Consider the following 20,301-nt stretch of genomic DNA (forward strand, 5'->3'; position numbering starts at 1 on the left):
AGGATCCCTGCTCATCACAGAGTGTAAAGACCTTCATCAATAACCAGTGGTTATTCTACCCTATGGCTCCTAATATTGTTAAAAGTACTGGAACAGAATTGGTGTAGCAAAAGGTGGACAGTTTTGGAAAAAATCTCTACTTCTGATTTCTAGCAAGGTTTACAGCAGTTCTACCAGCCAGGTCCTTGGCTTCTCTTCTGAGAATGCTAAACATGGTGCTACTGTGATCAACCGAGATAAAATGTTATGTGATGCAAACATCTGTCTGCTAGGAAATGTACAGAAATAAGCAGATTATTTTACACAGGGCACTGCAATTATTCAGTTGTAATGCTTGTAGATCTCTAATAATCTGAGCCAGATTTCAGATTATGCCATAGAGATTATATTGTACTGTGCTACCAGCCAAATCCCTGAATCATCCAGTCCAACCTCAGTCTGTTGGCCCAGAAATCACAGATCCTCATGCCCTCAGTCCTTTAACATCCAAGGCTCTCCTAAATTCTGAAGCATTTTCATTCTGCAAAGTGTTGTCTCAGGCATTATCTCAGGAGCCAAGAGATTCCTGATTACCTGGTGACCAAGCTATTTTCCTCTTGCTGAAACATTCTCACAATTTCAATTGATAATGCTCTCTCCAATAATTAAATAACCAATTTCTTCCCCCAAATGTAAATGAGTCCAGCCAGAAAAAATTCTGTGGGACTATAACAGGGACCCCTAGCTCCTGTTATTTCATAGAGATAGGCTGCAGCACTAAAGGGATACAAAGCTTCAGACGGCTAATTGCAATCAGCAATGACACAAGCAAGACACCTAGGAAAAGGGCCGAGCCCCAGCACAGACAGAATAAGGGAGAGAATTTGAGTTTTTCTCAGAGGCAAGATGCCCTGCAAAGCGTCAGAATGGTTACAGATTGAACCAGACAGAGGTGGCTCAATGATGAGTGGGGCAGTGAGGCATCTAAAGTGGTACTCTGGTAATCTGAGGGCTGCCTCCCAAATTTATTATCAAGATTAAAGGGTGGCAGAAAAACACGGCAGGAAATGCCTGGTCAACCAGAGTGTGTAACAGGTCTTGAGCTGGCAGCTAGAGAGGTGAAGGCACCATTATAGGGACAAGCAACAATCATCAGTAATAATAATAAGGTCCCCTGATGGTATTTCTCAAAGTGTGGCTTACAAAATAAAATTATAAAGAAGTGCCCTCCAAGAAATGCTTGTAATGAATAACAAAATTATATCATATTGACAAGTAAGACAGTAATTAGAGTCACCTTGTAAGCCCCTTAGTCATACTGCTAAGCAGGCAAATGGTTAGTCTCATAGAAATCAGTGGGAATGTACATGGGACTGGTGTAAAAGATTCACAATCTAGTCCTAAACTTCATTGACCATATTTAGGGAAACAAACATAGTATTTCTGTGAGGTAATAAAATATTTTTCTCGAGTTAGTCTAAGAAATAACTGCAGTACTCCCCTATTGTACTGCTGATTGTAAATGTTGGCTTTCACTGTATATTTAAATCTTTACTAACATTGTTAAGGTTACATATTTCCTAATCCTTTTCTTATTGCCATAGAAGCTTCTGGCTACAGCCTCCCTCTCAGTATGCTAAGTAACATGCTTTCTCTGGAGAACAATAAATGAGAGAAGCAAGTTCGAAGTGTCATCTGTCACCAGCCCCTTTCAGTGTGCCAGTAGCATCAACAAGTGGAGAGGGGTGAAGGGAAGCCTGGATAATGAAAAGATGAACAGAGGGTACACTGAATCAGAAAACTACAGTGCACACTGCAGCACTGGAGAAGAATCCGTCCCAATGCAAAAAGGGTCTTAAGAAATAGAAAAATATGCAATATCCCCCAGGTATAAAACTGCAAGAAAGAAGTGACATATATTCCAAAACAATGCAAGGGGGAAAGGGGGAAAAAGCTGGCAAAAGGATAGTCCTGAATAGGTTCTCAACATTTTACAATGGAAAATACCAAGGTAAACTGCTTTTCTTTTCTCTGCCTTTCTTCACTACCCAGAACTGAAAGTCATATAAAACTCACATCATAATTGCCTATGACACACAGCACACACTTGCAAAAAAAAAAATCGAATGTATTGCTGTTCTTAACAATATTTGCAAATTGTTCTTAGTACGTTGTTGTATCCTTTCTCTCTTTTCTCCAGCCCCAGCTTCGCAGTGGCAGTGATCATAATAAAATATGTCAAGAGTGACAGGCAGTAAACACTACTGCTTTTGCACTTTATCTGTAGTGAGGATGATCAACCAGAGGCTGGTGTGCCTGAGTGGCCTGGGGTCACTCAAGTACCAACTGCTCTGGAGATCAACATTTCTGAAAACAATTGTCCAGCCCAAGATCAGAAAGCAGGCATAGCTCACAGTAATTCCTACTCCCAACTCATCTATCATTAACAGTGATCAAACTTTCATTGCAGAGAGCAAAATGTAGTTAAATGGAGCATCTTGTCAAATGTAACAGTGTATGTCAGAGCTATGAAAGCGTGGGGGGAGTCCTTAAGATCACAAGTATAAGTGTGAGACACATGGGGTGGGGGGGGGGACGACAGAGAAAACAGAGAAAGAGAGTCATCGGGAGCACAAAAGATGAGCTGTGATTATTAATCAGAGCCTAGCTGAGAATCACAATGGGCTTTACAGACTTCAATTAAACAGAACCAAATTAGTTTAAAACCATATTCAGAAATAAATATTAGCTGACACAAAGCAGCCACTATGCGTTACTATGTTTACCCCGGCAAGCTGCCTCTGCCAAGGTAAGTGAAAGGTAAATTCATATTTTGCAGAGCAAAATTACAGAACATTTTCTGACAGAAATCAACTTTCCAGCTCCCTCCAACATAAGTTGGGACTGGTAACAGAAATGGTATTTCATTTGTGTTATAAAAGAATGGCATAACTCAGATGACTGAACAACCTCATTGTGTGATTTACATATATGCTGCTATACCTATTCAAACAGCTAAAAAACATCACTTCTTTCTTATGCTACTGCTTATATGAATTTTTAAAAGGGCACCCTGAGTCAGATCAGCCTGTGCCCCAGTACCAGGAGCTACTTCTCCCCACCTCCCCAGCAGGTCTCCTGGGAAGGACAGAAGACACATCACATCTCACTTTGTGCAGTTTCTTATTTAAATAATACTAGCTCTTACAGTGGTCTTTGCAACAGGTTCAAAACACAGAATTATGGGAGACTGGAAAATCTTCTGGCCACTGAGCATTTACTGTCTGTTTTAATTCATTCAGCCATGTCACCTTTGCTCTGCTTCCAGGATCTATTGAGATTCTGACTCCTCCTGTGCATGGAATGGAAGTTGAAAGGCTCCATGCAGCCTTGCAGCAGAGTGACAGTGGCTGACAGAAAATAAACCAGACAGAAACTGTGACCATAACTCATTTAGATAATGTCAGTTGGAGAATCAGTGATAAAATTCACAGGAAATCCAAAATAAGTGTTTTCCTAAGGAAGTCCTGAAGGAAATGGAATACCAAATACAAAGGGGTCCAAAACGGATCCAAGCAAATAAAATTTACAACCCTCGCTTTCTCTCATTTCCTTTCATTTACATATACATTTGGTTTGGTTGCAAGGTGACTCACCGTTAGCAGGAGAAATGCTGGAAATTCTGTTTATTCACAAAACAGGTATGTTGGCTGTGGACCGTGCAGGTGCAAGCTTTGAGCTGTTGTTATGCCCAAATAGTTCATACCTGCTATAACAGAAGCACATCTGCATCTTGGTCAGCAACAGTTAAATCTCCCTGGCTCTATACTGAGATCAGAATCAGTGCTAACAGCATTGATGGCCTTTGCAATACAGACCTTGCCATGCTAGGAAGAGAACTGAAATGATCTGATCCTTTCAAAAGCTAAAATGTGCTTCTATCAGCTAGTAGTGGTGTTTGATAAGGATCAATTTGGGTTAATTTTAAATCTAATATCAGATCTATAACACAAGATCTATACATAAGAGGCTTTATGTTCCTATAAAATGTCTTTTAAAGAGGACAAAAATATTTTCTTTAGCATTATTAAAGGTCTAAACAACTTCACCTCGCTAGTCACTTTATGGAAAGTTTGTCTGAAAACAAAATGCTGGCAAAAATCTAGTTCCAGGGGCAGCAACTCATAATATGCCTAAAATTTCATAATAATAATGATAATGGATTTTAATTTTGATAGACTAAGCTGCACATATGATTGTGGCCCAGTTTAAGAGAAGCTGACCTACCAGTCAGGGATAAAAGCTGACATGAGCCAAGAGAGATAGGCTCCATTCCTGTTCTGCCAGTAGTTTGATAGTTGACCATCTCTTAATATCTCAGTTCCTGTGTTTCCTGATGTTTGAGGGATAATATTCATCATCAATAAAAAGCAAACTGAGATCCATAGAACAAATGTGTTATAGAAATTGACACTTATTAACAATTAGTATTAAACATACATACCATCATTACCAACAAGTATAAGGTATAAGAATTTGCTGTAACAAACCTAATGGCAAGCTGAGAGCATATGCTATTGCGCCATTATTTCTTGTTCCTCAAGGAAACTCACGTGTACAACTGAACATGAGTAAAGACAAGATTTTCATGATAAGAAAAACAAAACAATGGCCTGACCTGACCTAAATGAAACACAGGATACTGCCCCCAGCATACACATCTCCTTAATCCAAAACTTCCTTTAAACCGCTTTGAATATGTTGACCAAAATGCAAAGAAAGAAGAAATCCAATTTGCTATGTCAATAACATTAAAAAAATACTGATGTTTTCTATTATTGCAGGCATCTTCATAAATAAATATAAATGTCTTTTATAGCAGAAAGCCACTTTAAACTTCAGAATAAAATATGCAAATATCGGTCCCAATCCAGTCAATAATTTTGCACATAATTTATTTTAAGCACATGAAGAGTCTCATTGAAATAGAGGCCCTGAAATGCTTAAAGTTATGCACAGAGGAAAGGGCTGGATCATGACCTCTGGAATCACCTCCATGCTGCTGAATAATGTCTGGTGACAAGTGTGCATTTACCAATTGAATATAGGATGAAATAAAGATTTTTCCCCTTATTAAAGTTCTAGACAAGGATTTGAGAAGTGGGTTCTGCCACAGATTTCCTGTCTGACTTCAATCTCTCTCTGCCTCAGATTGTCATCTGTAATAATACTTCCTTTCCTTCCTTGTCTGTCTAGACTGAGAGTTGTAAGGGCCAGGGACCATGTGTTTGCAAAGAGTTTAACGCAATAAAGGCCCATTTTTGTCGTGGGCCTTTAAACATTTTTGCAGTAGTATGTGAAATGTATTATTACTAATATGGAAGTGTCATCTTGCAGTTCCAAAATGCAGTTCCAAAATGTTAGTATTCTCACAAAGCTTGATTTGCAAATAGTAAGCACTAGGGAACGAACATTACCTTTCTCCCTACTTCCTTTTTTCCCCTTACTAAATAGATTCAGAGAAAGCAAAAAGATGTGGGGGGTTTCACAGATACAGAACATGCACTGCTGCCTTCCAGCTATGACCTGCTGTGCTTGCATCCCACTGTTCTTCACATCTTTGGCCTAAGTTTTGAATATAGATGCCACTAAGTAACAAAATATTAATATATTAATAATTCACTCTGGATGCATCTCCACCACAGTTGTTTTTTAAATGCCTGCCACCAGCTTCCCTGCTCTGCATGCTGCTGCTTTAGAAATACAGAATGTCAATCTCCAGCCCTCTACACACCACTCCTGGCTCACCAAGGTAGGGCAAGGCAAAATGATGCCTTTAAAACTTGATATTATTAACGTGCAGCTGCAAAAATAAACCACAGCAAACATCAGTTTATCTACAAATAAGTCATATCCAGTACTTATCTTTTAAAAAATATATAAACAGATACAGGTATCAGTCCATAAAAGCCCTGTGTAAGTAACTCAGTGGAGAGGAAAACGTAAATGAACAAAAACACATAGGTTCTCTTCTAAATACATCTCCTGATAATTTTATCATGGGTGTCAAGGAGTGCAACTACACGTGCAATCAACATGTAGCAATACACTCCAGCACAGTTTGCACTGGAGTCACCTGCTCCCAGACACAATCTCTTCACACGCGCCAGGGACTGCAGCTGTTTGAGCCAGGGTGGAGAAGTCCCAGGTGGAGGCATTGGGCACTGGAGGGGCTGGCTGGGGCATGAGGATGCTACAGGGAGGGCTAGCAGGCAAGCACGTGTCTGTTACATGTGTCTGCATACTCGTATGTGTGTCTGCACGCTTCTGTTGACGACCCTGGGCACAGTTTACATGTGCATTTCAGCACACTAAACAACTCCATCATAGAATAGTACTTGTCCAGGCCAGTACTATCCTACAGCATAGTTAATTAATTTATTGCACCTTAATACAGCCACACTTGTAGACAGTGATGCCTTACTGTGGAGCTAATTAGTCAGCTTCACAGTAAAGCACGTGTGTAGATGCACCCAGGTTTCTATGCATGAATGGGGGGTCCTGAAATTCATTGGGAGTAAGGCACTTAGTGCCCTTAGGCTCCTTTGAAATATTTTATGCTAAATACAAAAATGCCAGGACTGAATGATTTTATCTCAATTACCTCTTTTATTTGGGGGTCTATAGCACATGTTTACTCAGCCACTATTTTTACTAGGTCCTTTCCTATCTGTCTTCCCCTAGCTTTGATAGCATCCAAATATGGATTCTTTCAAACGATCATCTAAACCAGAGCTGTGCTTATTGTTGTTTAGTTCTCATGAAAAGCTGAGGTAGGCATTGTTGCCTATTAGTCTGCTTGTGGACGTTTGGGCACCAGAAATTCCCCAAGTTAAACTCTGGACTCTGCCATTCATTCTCTCTGTGAACATCTCTGGCCCTAATTTGTCCCTGGGATCTATGCAGGGATGGGAGCCTCCATGGCCCGACAGCTCTCTGCATATGTGGAAGTGAAGGTCAGTTACCTCTGCTTTCTTGTCACATCACACACAGTGCTAGGAATCTGTGTGGCAAGAAAAGGTAGGGTCCAAACATGCTGTCACTGTCCTTTCACTAACCACACAGCAAATACTTGCAATGGAGCACTTCCATACCAGGGAATCCCAACTTACAGGACGAGTTCTAGCGATTAGAGGTGTGCTGGGATCATGCACCCAGTGGAGGGAGGTCAGGGGAAATGGAAGACAAGGACATTAATCTCCAGCAGTTTTGGGAAAATCGTTGTGTTCTGTATCTGTACAGAATGATGTAGGAGTCACCTGCACTATTCTTCCTTCATGAATTTTCCAGAGAGGAAGTAAGGCAATGTTTGAAAAATCCTTTGGCTGGCAATGACAGAACATTTTCTTGAAGAATGCTAGGAATTTAGCCATCAAGTTTGGCAGACATTGGCCTCTCTTAAATGAATAAATAAAAAAAGGCTTGTAGCTCTTACAAAAGAAAACCTTTCAAATGTGAACTGATGCACCACTATCATTCTGACTCTGTGGAGCAGGGGTGGCCAACCCATGGTATGCACAGTTGTGGGACAGGGAGCGCCACAAGTGGCACGGGCAGCCTCTGTGGCAGATAGGGCAGGGTGTACAGAGCAGAGCAACAGATTAGGCAAGAAGCCCAGGGCAGGGAGCAAAAAGCAGAGCAACAGGTTGAGCAGGCAAGTGGATCATAATGGCACTTGGGGAGAATGTGGGCCTTACCTCATGGCATACCAGCCAAAATGATTGGCGTCCACTGCTGTGGAAGGTGCACTTAGTGTTGCTTGTAGGTTTACCAAGGAGCAACAGTCAGTTAAAATTAACAAGATTTATGTGTTCCAAAATTAACAAAACTGTAGATCACTGGCACATCGCTCAAGAAGAATGTCAAACTTAAGCTATTTCCCCTCCGACTTTGGAAAACGGTAAGCAGCTACTGATGCAAGCACTGGCACTATCATATTATTTTATTGTAAAATACTCAGTAAAAAAGAAAAACTTGTCTTTGATTGTTATAATCCACTGAATTAAATCTGTTTCATTTAGAACTAATTATTCATACTTGTGCGTACCTATCTCAAAAAGATTATGTATCAAATGCAAAGACATATAAGCAGATATTAATGAAACTTCAAAATACTAATTTGAATAAAACATTGAAGAGAAGCAACTTTTGAACCAATTTATTATTTTTTAAATGTTGATAAGAAGCTTTAAAGTTAACTTTTTGCTTAATATTATTATTGTTATAGGCACCTTATTTGAGACTGGGCATTTTCCCCTTTACGAATCCTTCCCATATTTTATTAGCCCGTCTTCTTCACTTAAGCAGTAAGAAGTCTTGGCAGCTGGCATCCAAGAATATTTGAACAAAAAGAAGACACTGGGGAAATCCCTCTTGCCCAATACACTTGTAGTTTAAAGAAAGATAATCTCAGAATCTTAAATTGAAGGAATGGCTAGCAAAACTATTTCAAAATTCTAGTATTCTATCCATGTTGGTATAGACAATATTGGTATTTATTTTTAAATTGCAGGTTTTGATCGTTGCTTGTGCATAGAGAAGAAAAATAAAGTTGAATTTATAGGAGCAAAAGCAGATTGTTCTACTTCCTACCAATGTGCTGTCAGGCTAGTTGGTATCACTCTAAAGCATTAAAATGTACTAAAAAATCCTAAAATCAGAGCTGTAGGGGTCCTAAACTCTTTATTGTGGCCTCATATAAACAGTCCATCATTATTCAGCCATGCACATAAATATACACTTAAAGCACATGCATAAATCCAATTGATTCTAATGGGGCTTAAGCATCTGCTTAAAGTTAGGCATTGTTGAACAGAAACAAATAAATGCATGTTTAACTATTTTGTTGAACCACGCCTACTTCTTGATCATATACAATAAGTGTTTTTGGCTTCTATAATACAAGTAAATCTTGTAGTTGCAATATTTAATTTATTGTTTGTAAAAGATTGAAACTCTAATGGTGAGCATTGCACACAAGTAACTAAATGTAGGTTGGATACTCCAAAGTACTGGTCTGAGCAATTCCAAGATGGCATTACTGCATCCCAAAAGTCTTCAGTTATGTTTCTCAGCAAAGGTAGAAAACAGTTTATTTGATTTAAACTATTCAACAAATACAGAAACTTAAGTATTTAATTTGCATCTCATGTGTCCAAAGTAAAAGCAAAGGAAATACCAGAAAGAAGTCTTAGAAGCGAAATTAAGATTGCTTATTATTTTTCACTTTTCCTTTGAAAGCTGGATATGCAGCCAAAAGGTTTGTATGGCCTTAGAGTATTGCAAAACAAATTGTTAGGATGTTGGAAGTGGGGGAGGGGGAAATGTAGGTGTTAAGAGCATATGAGTCTACTTTAAATTCTGTCTTCCTCTAACGAAGCCCAAAATACTTTTGTCCTCCAGAATCAGCTGTGGTGTGCAGAAAATGGCAGTGCTGCACTTTTGACCTAAAACACCTTCCATGTGTTTTAGTTCAAAAGCGTGCTGCCACCATTTTCTGCGTGCTGACATGCATTTCACCACTTATTATTATTTATTTTTCTCTAGGAAATCATATTATTTATTTTTCTCTAGTTATTATTCTTTGTTTATTATTTACTAACTAATTGCCTGTCAAGAATGATGGATTTCAGAGTGTGCCGAAAAAACATGGCCCCCCTTCGCCTCCTGCTCGCCCTTCGGGGCCTGGCATGTAAAGACTCCCTCCACTGATGCCACCTCCTCCTCCAGCCTCCAGCACGGGGGCTCCCTCCCCGCACCCGCCTTCGTCTTGCAGCACTGTCAACATCTTCCCGCAAAGTAGTCACATGATAGTAGTTTCATTGACTGAGGGCACATCTACACGTGTCACTATGGCAACACTTTTGGAAGTACACAGTAAGAGCCCACATTGCGCCATATACCCAGCACACAGTTATTTTTAGCAGCTACTTCACTGTAGTGGCGCACTATACCAGGGAAGCACGTTGCTACGGTGACATAGCATCACATGTAGATGTGCCCTAAATGTCCTTTCTGGTCTCTGTCATGAGAGCAGATATCTTTCCTGACATCTTTTTAAATCAGGTGGAAAGTAAAATCATCTTCTTCTCTTTCCCAGAGAAGGCCAGATCTTCAGCTGATGTAAATCAACATTACTTTAGCCATAATGCTGATTCTCTACAGCTAAAGATCCTCCATACTGCCTGCTCAACCAGAGGGGCACCTGCAATGCATCTTCATGTGCACTCTGTTGGTTCAGGAAGTTCTGGAGCCCTAAAAAACTCCAGAAGATCTTCCCCACTCCTCCAAGTGCAATGTTTAAGTAAGATTTTTCAGATCAGTTGTCCTTTAAAATGTCTAAATTTTCCACAAGGACGTGGAAAAACTTGAGACAGTCCAGAGAAGGGCCAACTGTATGATCAGGGACTTGCAAGACAAGCCATATGAGGAGAGGCTGAGGGACTTGGCCCTCTTCAGCCTTCAGAAGAGAAGGCCAAGAAGAGACTTGGTAGTGGCTTACTGCTACATCAAGGGAGTACATCAAGAACTCAGTGAATAGCTGTTCACCAGGGCACCCCTGGGGAAGACCAGGACCAATGGATATAAACTGCTGGAAGGCCACTTCAGGCTCAATTCCAGGAAAAACTTCTTCACAGTCAGGGTGTCCAGACTGTGGAATAAACTCCCTCCAGTGGTGGTGCAGTCACCTACCCTGGAAATCTTCAAAAGGTGACTGGACAGTCACCTCGCTGGAGTCACTTGACCCCAGTTGTCTTTTCCTGCCTAGTGCAGGGGGGGACTGGACCCAATGATCTTCCCTTCCAGCCATTAACAATCTATGAATCTATGAATAAATGCCCTCAAAAGCAATGATTTGTTGTTCTGGTAGTTTCAGTAGGTTTACTAACCCTGTCAAGAAGGCTGATACACAGAGTTGTGCCCACACACATCCTCTCCAGTGCTGCCACTCAATCTGTAGTTCACTCCGATACAAAGTCTTCTAGCTCACATTTCCAGCTGATGTGGAATCTTAGTTTCCTCCCTCATATGAGATTTTGCAGGTGGGAATTTGTCACCATTGGTTCAATAACTCCACCTTGAAAGGACAACTATTCAGTTCCAATGTATTGCCTCACATGACATTCATTCATAGTGCTAAGGATATATACTAGTAACAAAACAGAAACCTTTTGGGTTTTTTGTTGGGTTTTTTTTTTCCTGTTGTTATTTTTCTATACTTCAAATTCCAGAACATTTTATTTAATACCGAAGAGTCCCCCGGTATAAGGAGCTCCCAGTCTGGAGTACACAGTATAAGGAGTTCCCTAAAAGCTAAGAATATTTTCAACAGAGAAGAACCTAAACCAAACACTTATGTTTAAATAACACATGCACTTTTTGGTCTGACATTTTCAACAATATCTGAAAGTTGGTGTCGTGTCCTACCTAACTTCAGGTTGTCTTACTATTCAACATATAAGGATAATGTAACAAAACTGAGTCCAGTCAAAGAAAGAGAAACCTACCTTTTCCATGCTTGTATGTTCTTTCATTGCATTCTACTCTTTTAAGAAGTTCACCTTTTGAGCACAGAGACTGGTCACTTTGGGAATAACAGGTATTTATGTAAAGAAAAAAAAAGCTAAATGTCCAAATCCTGATATCAATTATAATGTAAAACACTTAATGACTTCAACAGGAGTCCTCGTTTAAATCAACAGGAGGGTATCATGATCATCCTCATGACACTTCTGTGAGTGAACGAAGTGCTATTATACTATTTATATAGGAAAGCCTGTGATGTAGAGGGATCAAGACATAAACCACAAAAGCATTTAGGCACCCAACTCCTATGGAAATTAATGTAAGTTAGGAGCCTATCTCCACTGATTTTGCCTCAAATGGCTTGTCCAGAGTCACAAAGAATATCTTTGGCAGAACAGGGGTCAGCAACACCCGGCACGTGTGCCAAGCATGGCATGCAAGACCATTTTGCTCAGCACACTACCACCAGCCCAGGCTCTTGAGCAGCTGCTGCCAGCCACAGAGCCTAGGCTGCTCCCAGCAGGCGGCTGAGAGGCTGCAAGCCCCGCTGCAAGCAGACCGGGCTCCGTGGGCTGGCTGCAGTTGGGAGGCTGGAAACAGCTGCTCCGAGCTCCAGCATGTCAGCACACTGGCACCTTCCAAGATAGACATTGCGGCTTTTTTGGCACTCCAGCCAAAAAACATTGCCTACCCGTGGAACAGAACCTGAGTTCCCCAAGTCCCTAGCTAGGGCTCTAACCACCAGACACCCTGCTATACCAAAAGAAGAATCACATCAAATATGGCACACAGATTGAATATGGTACAGCTTGTGTGATCTCATTTTGCAGCCAGTAACACATGCTTGAAAAGACTAATATATATTATTTTATCTATATTACATTGCCACTTTTAGTCTTAATGCCCAGTATTCAAATGACAAATGCTAACTTGGATTAAGACTTTCATGTTACCAGAGTCTTTTAGGCAAAACAGTGAAAACCTTTCCATAGGAGAGTTATTCTCCACTATAATTTATATAGCCCAAATCAGGTAAAAAAAAAAAAGATACTGTACAGATATTATGGTATTGTTTCAAACCTACATGAGCAACATGAGCGGAAGTGAAAAATTTCCATTTTTGCTAACACAACCAGCCACCACATTGCAATTTGCTAGCAAAATGGGCTTGCTGCAAAGTAAACTCAATGCCACAACCGCAACGGAAAAGGTTTTAATTTACTGTTAGGCACTATACAGTGAGAAGCAACTGCTCAAGTAACAAGGGCTTATGAAGATGAATCAAGTCTTTCAGAAGGCTTGTGCATACTTAATAAAGTTCAGCTCCAAAAATCTCCAGAGGTTTCAAAAGTTTAGATCCAGAGTCCTGACTTTATCACAGTAAAGAAAAGTGGCTGAGTCTACGTTTGCATGGAGATTTCCCCTTCCTTGGAAATATTCAAAAGGAGATTGGACAGACACCTGGCTGGGGTCATCTGACCCCAGCACTCTTTCATGCCCAGGGCAGGGGGTCAGACTCAATGATCTAATAGGTCCCTTCCAACCCTAATAACTATGAAACTATGAAAGATTCTGAAGTTCAGAAGTGCTTGGTTCTTGCACACCCACTCAAACATATACATGGTCACCACCATAGATTCAGTTGTAGCTCTGTAACAAGCTAGGCATATGTATAACAGAATAGCCTACACGCTTTCTTGCTATAACCTAACATAGTACTAACTTCTGTAATAGGCAATATAGGAAAGGGATCAAAGATTACCTTCTCGCCCTCACCGAAAGAAATCTACCCATTATTACAGCAGGTTTCCTGAGGACAGGTTGCTGTGTGGTGTGGCTCAGCTGAGTTCCCTGTCAAGCACTGGTCAATAAGTATACCACAGGTAAAATTCATACTGGGAAAAAGGACCAGAACAAGGCATATGTCCCACTTAGGTTACACTTTAATAGAACTTAAGTTTTGCCTAAAGGCAAATTAAGTCCACATGAGTTAGTTGGCTGAGAATCAGGACACAAACCTTTAGAAAGGTGGTGTTTCCTTATGTGGCCCTCTCCTGAGGTCTGTTCTCAGATCATACCCTCTTCTGATACAGTGGGCATGTCTACATGTGCATTTACACCTGCTTAAATTTACCGAGCAGTAAGCGAGAATAGGCCAGTGTCTACGCATGCAGGAGTTAAAGCATATTAACGTTGTGTGTGGACTGATTTGGGATTAAAGTTAATCCCAAATCAGTCCATACACACAGAGTTACTGCTCAGTAAGGTGTCTACATATGTATTACCGTGCAGTAGCTAATTGGGCGTAAATTTGATCGAGGGTAAATTTGATAACTGGTATCAAATTTATGCTCTAGGCAGCCTAAGTCGCCATATTTACTGCACAGTACAGGCATGCACATGTAAACATGTGCCCGTACTTCACAGTAATTTTGGTTACTGTGCAGCAAATACTCATGTGTAGATGTGCCCAGAAGGAAAAGGCTTGCTGTTCCTTCTTGCAACCACTTTTTCAGCAATTCAGCACAAGGAAGGAGTTTACCCATTGCCTTCCACAATGTTGCCACTAAGTGAAATCATAACCATGCCTGCTAATATCACGGGATGGAAGGGAAAGTAAGCCTTGTAATAATAAGAGAGCTATTATTAAAACTTTTCCATCTTAATCCATTTCAAGCAAAAGTTTTAATTTTAGGCTATCAGCCTAGCTGCAAATTCATTTAATTTTTCTGAAAACTTGCTACACTGCTAAGAGAATTCTTTTTTACAGATGGACTAGTAATGAAACACAAATAGCAGATGAAATAAGAAAAAATTAATGCATTTCTCTTCTAATTTAAACTTAATTTACGCCTAGTAATTTTCATGCAGAGCCTCTCATGTAGCTAAATAATTAGTGAAAATTAAATTTCCCAATTTTCTTTAAACTTGCAAAAACAGTAACATTTAATTGGTGGTAAATACTTCAAGCTTTACAGCAATAGGATGTACAAAGAAATAGGGTTAATTTTAAAAATATTTTGTGGATATTTAGCTTTGAATATAATGCAGTCTACATTGATGTTTGCAAAAAATATATAGAAATCAAGAAAATGGATTTCTATCCCATTACCTTATATTCATAAGACAAAATCTCCCTCTCTTCAGAAAGCCATCACCAAGTATATGAAACCCTTAAGATAAACTCAGGCTTAATTTTGATGATAAAAGAAAGAATTTATTAGTAAACAGCATTGGCCACTCTACACATGTACAAATGGTCCTTGTAGGGTGCATCTACATGTGCAATAAAGGTGACACAATAAACTCTGGAGCAGTTTTTGCCGGAGTACGCTGCTCCCAAGTGAAGCATCTACATGTGCGCTTGGGACAACAGCACTTCGAGATGGGGTGGAGCAGCCCTGGGCTGGCAGCAGGCTCGGGGGGTTCACCTTGGGGTCCAGGTGGCAGTGCTGGTGGCAGAGGGGCTGGCTTGGGCCTGAGAGTACCAAAGCTGCACAGCTGCATGGCTGACCCCCTAAGTCTGCTGCCAGCCCAGGGCTACCCCACCCTGGCTCAAAGTGCTGCTCTCCCAGTCACTGTCCACATAGGCGTTTCAGCACAGTAAATAACTCTGCCATAAGATAGTACTGTCCACAATGTCCTGATACTGACGCACATGTGGACAGTGACACTTTACTACGGAACTAATTAGTTAACTCAGCAGTAAAACACACATGTAGATTCACCCATAGTGATTATTTTATTTTCTAACAGCCTTATACTGCCCTAGACTTACTTGCTCAGCACCCACTAACAGTGGTAAAAACTGCACCAGAAATCAGGCCAACCTCTCTTTCTTCAACCCTACCTCAAACAATGGCCAGCATTATGTCTGTGCCCCTTCGTAGGCAAATAGCCCAGCAGCAGCTATTTGGCCTGGCTTTGCTCTATACCCACAGAGCAGCACCACAATCCCAAAAACTGGGCATCTGAAGAACACCCAATCACATCCAACTCATTAAGCCACAAACAGAGTCAACGGGATGCAGTGAGTTGTGACAGAGTCACATCAGAGTATAGACAAGGTCACACCTGAAGAGGGAGAGCCAAGGAAACAGCGGGCTATGGATATGTTTACTGCGGAGTCGTCTCATTAGCTCTGCAATAAAATATCACTGTCTACATGTGCAGTGCTATTAGGACAAAGTAAACTAATGAACTCCACTGTAGGATAGTATTGCCAGACACAAGTACTATCCTATGGCGGAGTTATTTACAGGCTGAACCTCCAGAGCCGCCTGCCAGCCAGGGCTGCTCCACCCCAGCTCAACATGCTGCAGTCCTGGGCACCTGTACAAATGGCACACCTGGGAGCAATAAACTCCAATGCAAATTATGCCGGAGTTTATTCAAGCACACTAATTGCATGTGTAGACAAGCCCAGTGAGAAGCTGAGCATCTTCCCCAAACCAGAGTTGGTGCAAGAGCCAAGTGACAGTTCCCAAAAAGAACTAACCATTCCTTTGCCACCACTGGATGTGGGTTAAAACAAGCACAAGTCAATACTATCATTTAGGCTTTACAGGCCTCATTTACTGGCAACAAGCAGCTCCATTTCACAAGAGAAAGGGACCTCAATTACCATGACAATTAATTCACTATACATTATCACATGAGAAAATTGGCCATTTCATTGACACTGAACCAAAAAACTCAAGAATCCAATACTGTGCTCACAGATCTATACCAATATTCTGTTTGTACATTTTAGATGAAGGAGTTCCAGAATTTATATTAGTTATTGATATTAATTAGAACCATAAAGCAAGAAACCAAAAAGTCTCACAAAATATATCAAAGGAAACAGATGACTTGGACCTAAATAATCCTTCAAATACAAAAAAAGCCCAGTGAAGGGTCTCTGTCCCCTGGGGAAATTTTCATACCCTTATAAGTATTTTAACGTGTTACTTATATTTTCAGTCTACTCTTTTAACATAATAAGGGAAAAAAACACACAGCTAGAAAACTAACTCAACAGAGAGTGCCGATCATTGAAAATGCATGAAATCCATAATAAAGACTGACATTTCTTTATAAAAAACAAAAAAAACCCTTCTTGAGTGAAGTTGGCTGCTCTTGAAGTATATATTGAAAGAGCTGGAAAAATCCTGTATTTATCCAAATAAACAAAAACACAGCACGCAGCAAAACTGTAAGTTTCACTATACTACCCTATCAATGTATTTCAGCCGTGGGTTGGAGTGTTCTCTAAGCATCAAAAAATACTTCAGTCTCAGTCCATGACCAACTTCTGATCTTTTTGCTAAGAGTATCAATGTTGGTACCGTTTACTGAAAACTCTGTATCAATTTACACAATACTGATGAATTTTTAACATTATCCACTCTTCCTAACTAATGCCCCTCATATAGATACTATATTCACTACCAACCATCACATGTAATACTGACATATAGCAGGTTAAGTTACAAACAGACTGTAGCCATTTATTCCAATATTTGAATATAAACTATGAGTGATAGTATTTGTACTCATGTACCTTTCATCCAAAGATGCAAAATGTGTCATAGAAATAAATTAATGCATCCTGATATTAATAGTTCACTACTATTGTATCTATACACTGAAACACAGAGGCTTAAACGTGCCAGGCCCAAAAGAGATGGTGTTTGAAAGAGAACTCAGGAGGTCTGACTGGTAATCTTCTAAATCATTATTACTCTTACCCCATTATTTCTCTTCATATATCTCTCCTAACTTTATTTGTGAATATTTCTTGTTTCACACAAGAAAAGGTCCATTCGAGCTTGGGCATGGCTTTGAAAAAAAAATGGAATAAACAAAGAATAATTGTGTCAAGAAAAAACTATTCTAGAAAGATTTAATTTAAAATCAATTGATCCTATTCTAAGTGTATTCATATATCCTTTTGTTTCCTTTCTTACATCAGTTGGTTGGAAAAATCTCCTGAGGTAAAGACTGTAGTACTATTGCAAAGCCCAGACAATGATGCCCTGAGAACAGGATTTTTATAATCATTTTTTTAAATCAACTGTGCCATAACCATTTCCATTCAGAGTTGACTGAATCTTACAAATTTAAAATACCCCCCATGCCTCCTAGCATACCACAACATACACATTCATTATAGTGTTTGTCTTTTGCTTTTAAAAAGTGATGTTTTTGCCTACTATTGTTAAAAATACATATGGGTTGAACACTAAACTGATCCATTTCACTTGTAAGCACTCTGCTTTACTCTCATGTTTTGCCTGACTTGGCTAAAACAAAATCCATTCTTATTTGTTTCTGTGCTTCTGGGCCAAAGTAGAAAGGCAGCAGCTAGAAAGGGTTAAATAAGAGATTTCCTATCAGTATGTTGTGAAAGGCAAGATTCTGTATTCCATCAAGTGAGAGAAATCTATTCAGGCCCTTTATATTCAGCATTATTCAGCACCATTTGAACCATATTTCAGGATCCTTTGAACGTTTTATGCCCACCTGCCAGTCTGTCCTCTATATTATGCAAGTGATGCAGTCTCCCCAAGGCACATTATCACTCGACCATCCTGGTCTTTTCAGCTGAGTTGTATCCACTGACATGCTCTGTAAAGTGAGCCACTGCAATATAACTGTATGCTTCTCTCAGTCACTTCTTCCGAAAAAAGACAGAGAGAGAGAGAGAGAGAGAGAGAGAAATTATCATATTTCTCGCATCATCACTAAAGCACAGTAATAACCAGCTGATTGGCTGGCTCTCCTAGATGGAAACATCAATCAGGGCAGTGTGCTAGCACTTGCACACTGCAGAGTGCAGACCTGAAACTAGGTCTCAGCCGGCTCTACTGCAGGGAAGGAAAAAAAGAGCACTACTTTCTCAAAGCAGGAAGAAGGGGAGGCCATGAGCGTTTCCTGTTGTGCAGCTGAAACAAGCAAAGACGTCATTACATTTACACTCCCTCAGGGTGTCAGCAGATTGAAGGCCAAAGTTCAGTCATTTCCAATGCACTGCAAGGAGGGAGGATTTTGAGGAGAAACCAGCAGTGGCTTTTACTGCTAAAAGCATTCTCTAAACTTGCACAGCAAAATAGTTCATTCACATGTTACCAAGCTTGGTTGCAAAGTACACTGTGTGCCTAGAAACTGTATTTGCTCAAGATCTGAGTTGCTGCTATTTTTTTCTACGGAGCTTGAGTAGAGAGCATCATTGCAATGCAAAATTACACCAAGCGTTTACCTCTTGCACACCAAGCTCTTACCTATTTCCTATGCTTATATAGCTACGTAAGATGAAGCCGTACATATTTTTGAATGCACAGAGAAATCCATTCTCACATGCAAATGTTTAGTGTAAGCTTATAGTTACTATGGAAGTCCCCTGATGAATACTACTGACAACCCAACAAAACAAAAGTGAATAGATGCTTCCCATCTTCTTCAGCCATCTCCTTTATGAAACAACTTAAGATCCAAATGAACATTTCAAAATAAAACTATAAATACAGTCGCCATTAAAAAGTCAGCATGTTCCAACCACTACCACACAAAGGTACTTGAGATTCCATAGCTTCTCCCCTAAACACATTGAACAGGAGAAATGCATGGTACCAATGCTCCCAAATAGTGAATGTTGACCTTCAAACAATGGTCAATGTATTTAATGTGCCTCTGGTTAAATGGGAGGCTCTTTGATGTTTGAACATGACCTTTTCCACCATGTGATATCAGATCATTGTAGGGAAAGGTAATACTTTTGATGTGTGTTTCTGATGACCACCTCATGGCCAGAATGCGGGGAGCAGAAATAGTGGTTTCCATAACCAGAAGTATGACCTGTTACAGTTTACATTAAAGAGACAAGAGTGTACTTTGGGGCTGTCACATTTCGTACTCTCAGTCTGCTGGGAACAAAAGGTTATTTTGAATATGCACTGATCAATGAGTTACATATCCAGGTGTTTATTTTATTAAAATAGCACCCAATAATGTTTTCATAGTCAACTTCTTAACTAAGCACATCCTATATATTTAGTCAATTACACACTTAGCTACCAAAGTACTAGGTGATTTTGTAATTTTAGACCCTCTGCTGAAGGGAAATTATTCAAAGCCAGAACAGCTCTCAGATGCACTAGCTGGGTCACATGGTAAAGCTTGTGCTATTATCCACGTACATGTATTCTCTGACTGAAAAGGAGACATCAGTCTCAAGGGCTATGGTTTTAGAACCTATCACAAGAAATAACTTCGTTTTAAGAAGCAAATTCACAGATTTTTTATACTCAGCAGTAGTTTCCATTATATGGTTTTCAAAGGAGATTCTGATCTCACCCCTGTGTCAATTTAAACTAGAGCTTACTTGGGTAACAGTCAACTGTAAAAGTGATCAGAACATTCAAGTAAGCCTGAGAGTATTTCCACTGAACATAACATCCTAAGCAACATAAATACTATTCATCAGCTTTCTTGAAATTAATATACTGCACTGAAGCAGGGTGAAAACCTGCCTTCCTATGTTAAGCCTGGTATGTAACAAGGGCAGAGGTATACAGAGTTATACTGTACTTCTGATTGCATTAAGATTATAGTCCTAGAGCAGTGTTTTTCAACCTTTTTTCATTTGTGGACCCCTAAAAATATTTTAATGGAAGTGCAGACCCCTTTGAATTATAAATATTGTATTCACATAGTTTTGATTGAGCATAATCATCTTTTGTGGACCCCTTAGAC

General features: G+C 40.0%; 1 protein-coding gene across 10 annotated transcripts in view; it reads right to left on the bottom strand.

Annotated features, from left to right (window-relative positions):
• HIVEP2 (human immunodeficiency virus type I enhancer binding protein 2) overlaps positions 1 to 20,301 on the bottom strand; it is a 189,608-nt gene that overhangs the window by 149,687 nt on the left and 19,620 nt on the right. For 2 of the 10 annotated variants that reach the window (XM_025191465.1, XM_025191456.1), the window contains exon 2: positions 18,073 to 18,226. The exons of the other annotated variants lie outside the window; for them this stretch is intronic. The gene's annotated coding sequence lies outside the window, so the exon portion shown is untranslated. The remainder of the gene's footprint in view (positions 1 to 18,072; positions 18,227 to 20,301) is intronic. 10 annotated transcript variants of the gene reach the window in all.

Source organism: Alligator sinensis, unplaced genomic scaffold (assembly GCF_000455745.1).
Source record: "Alligator sinensis unplaced genomic scaffold, ASM45574v1 scaffold576_1, whole genome shotgun sequence".
NCBI classification, from domain to species: Eukaryota; Metazoa; Chordata; order Crocodylia; family Alligatoridae; genus Alligator; species Alligator sinensis.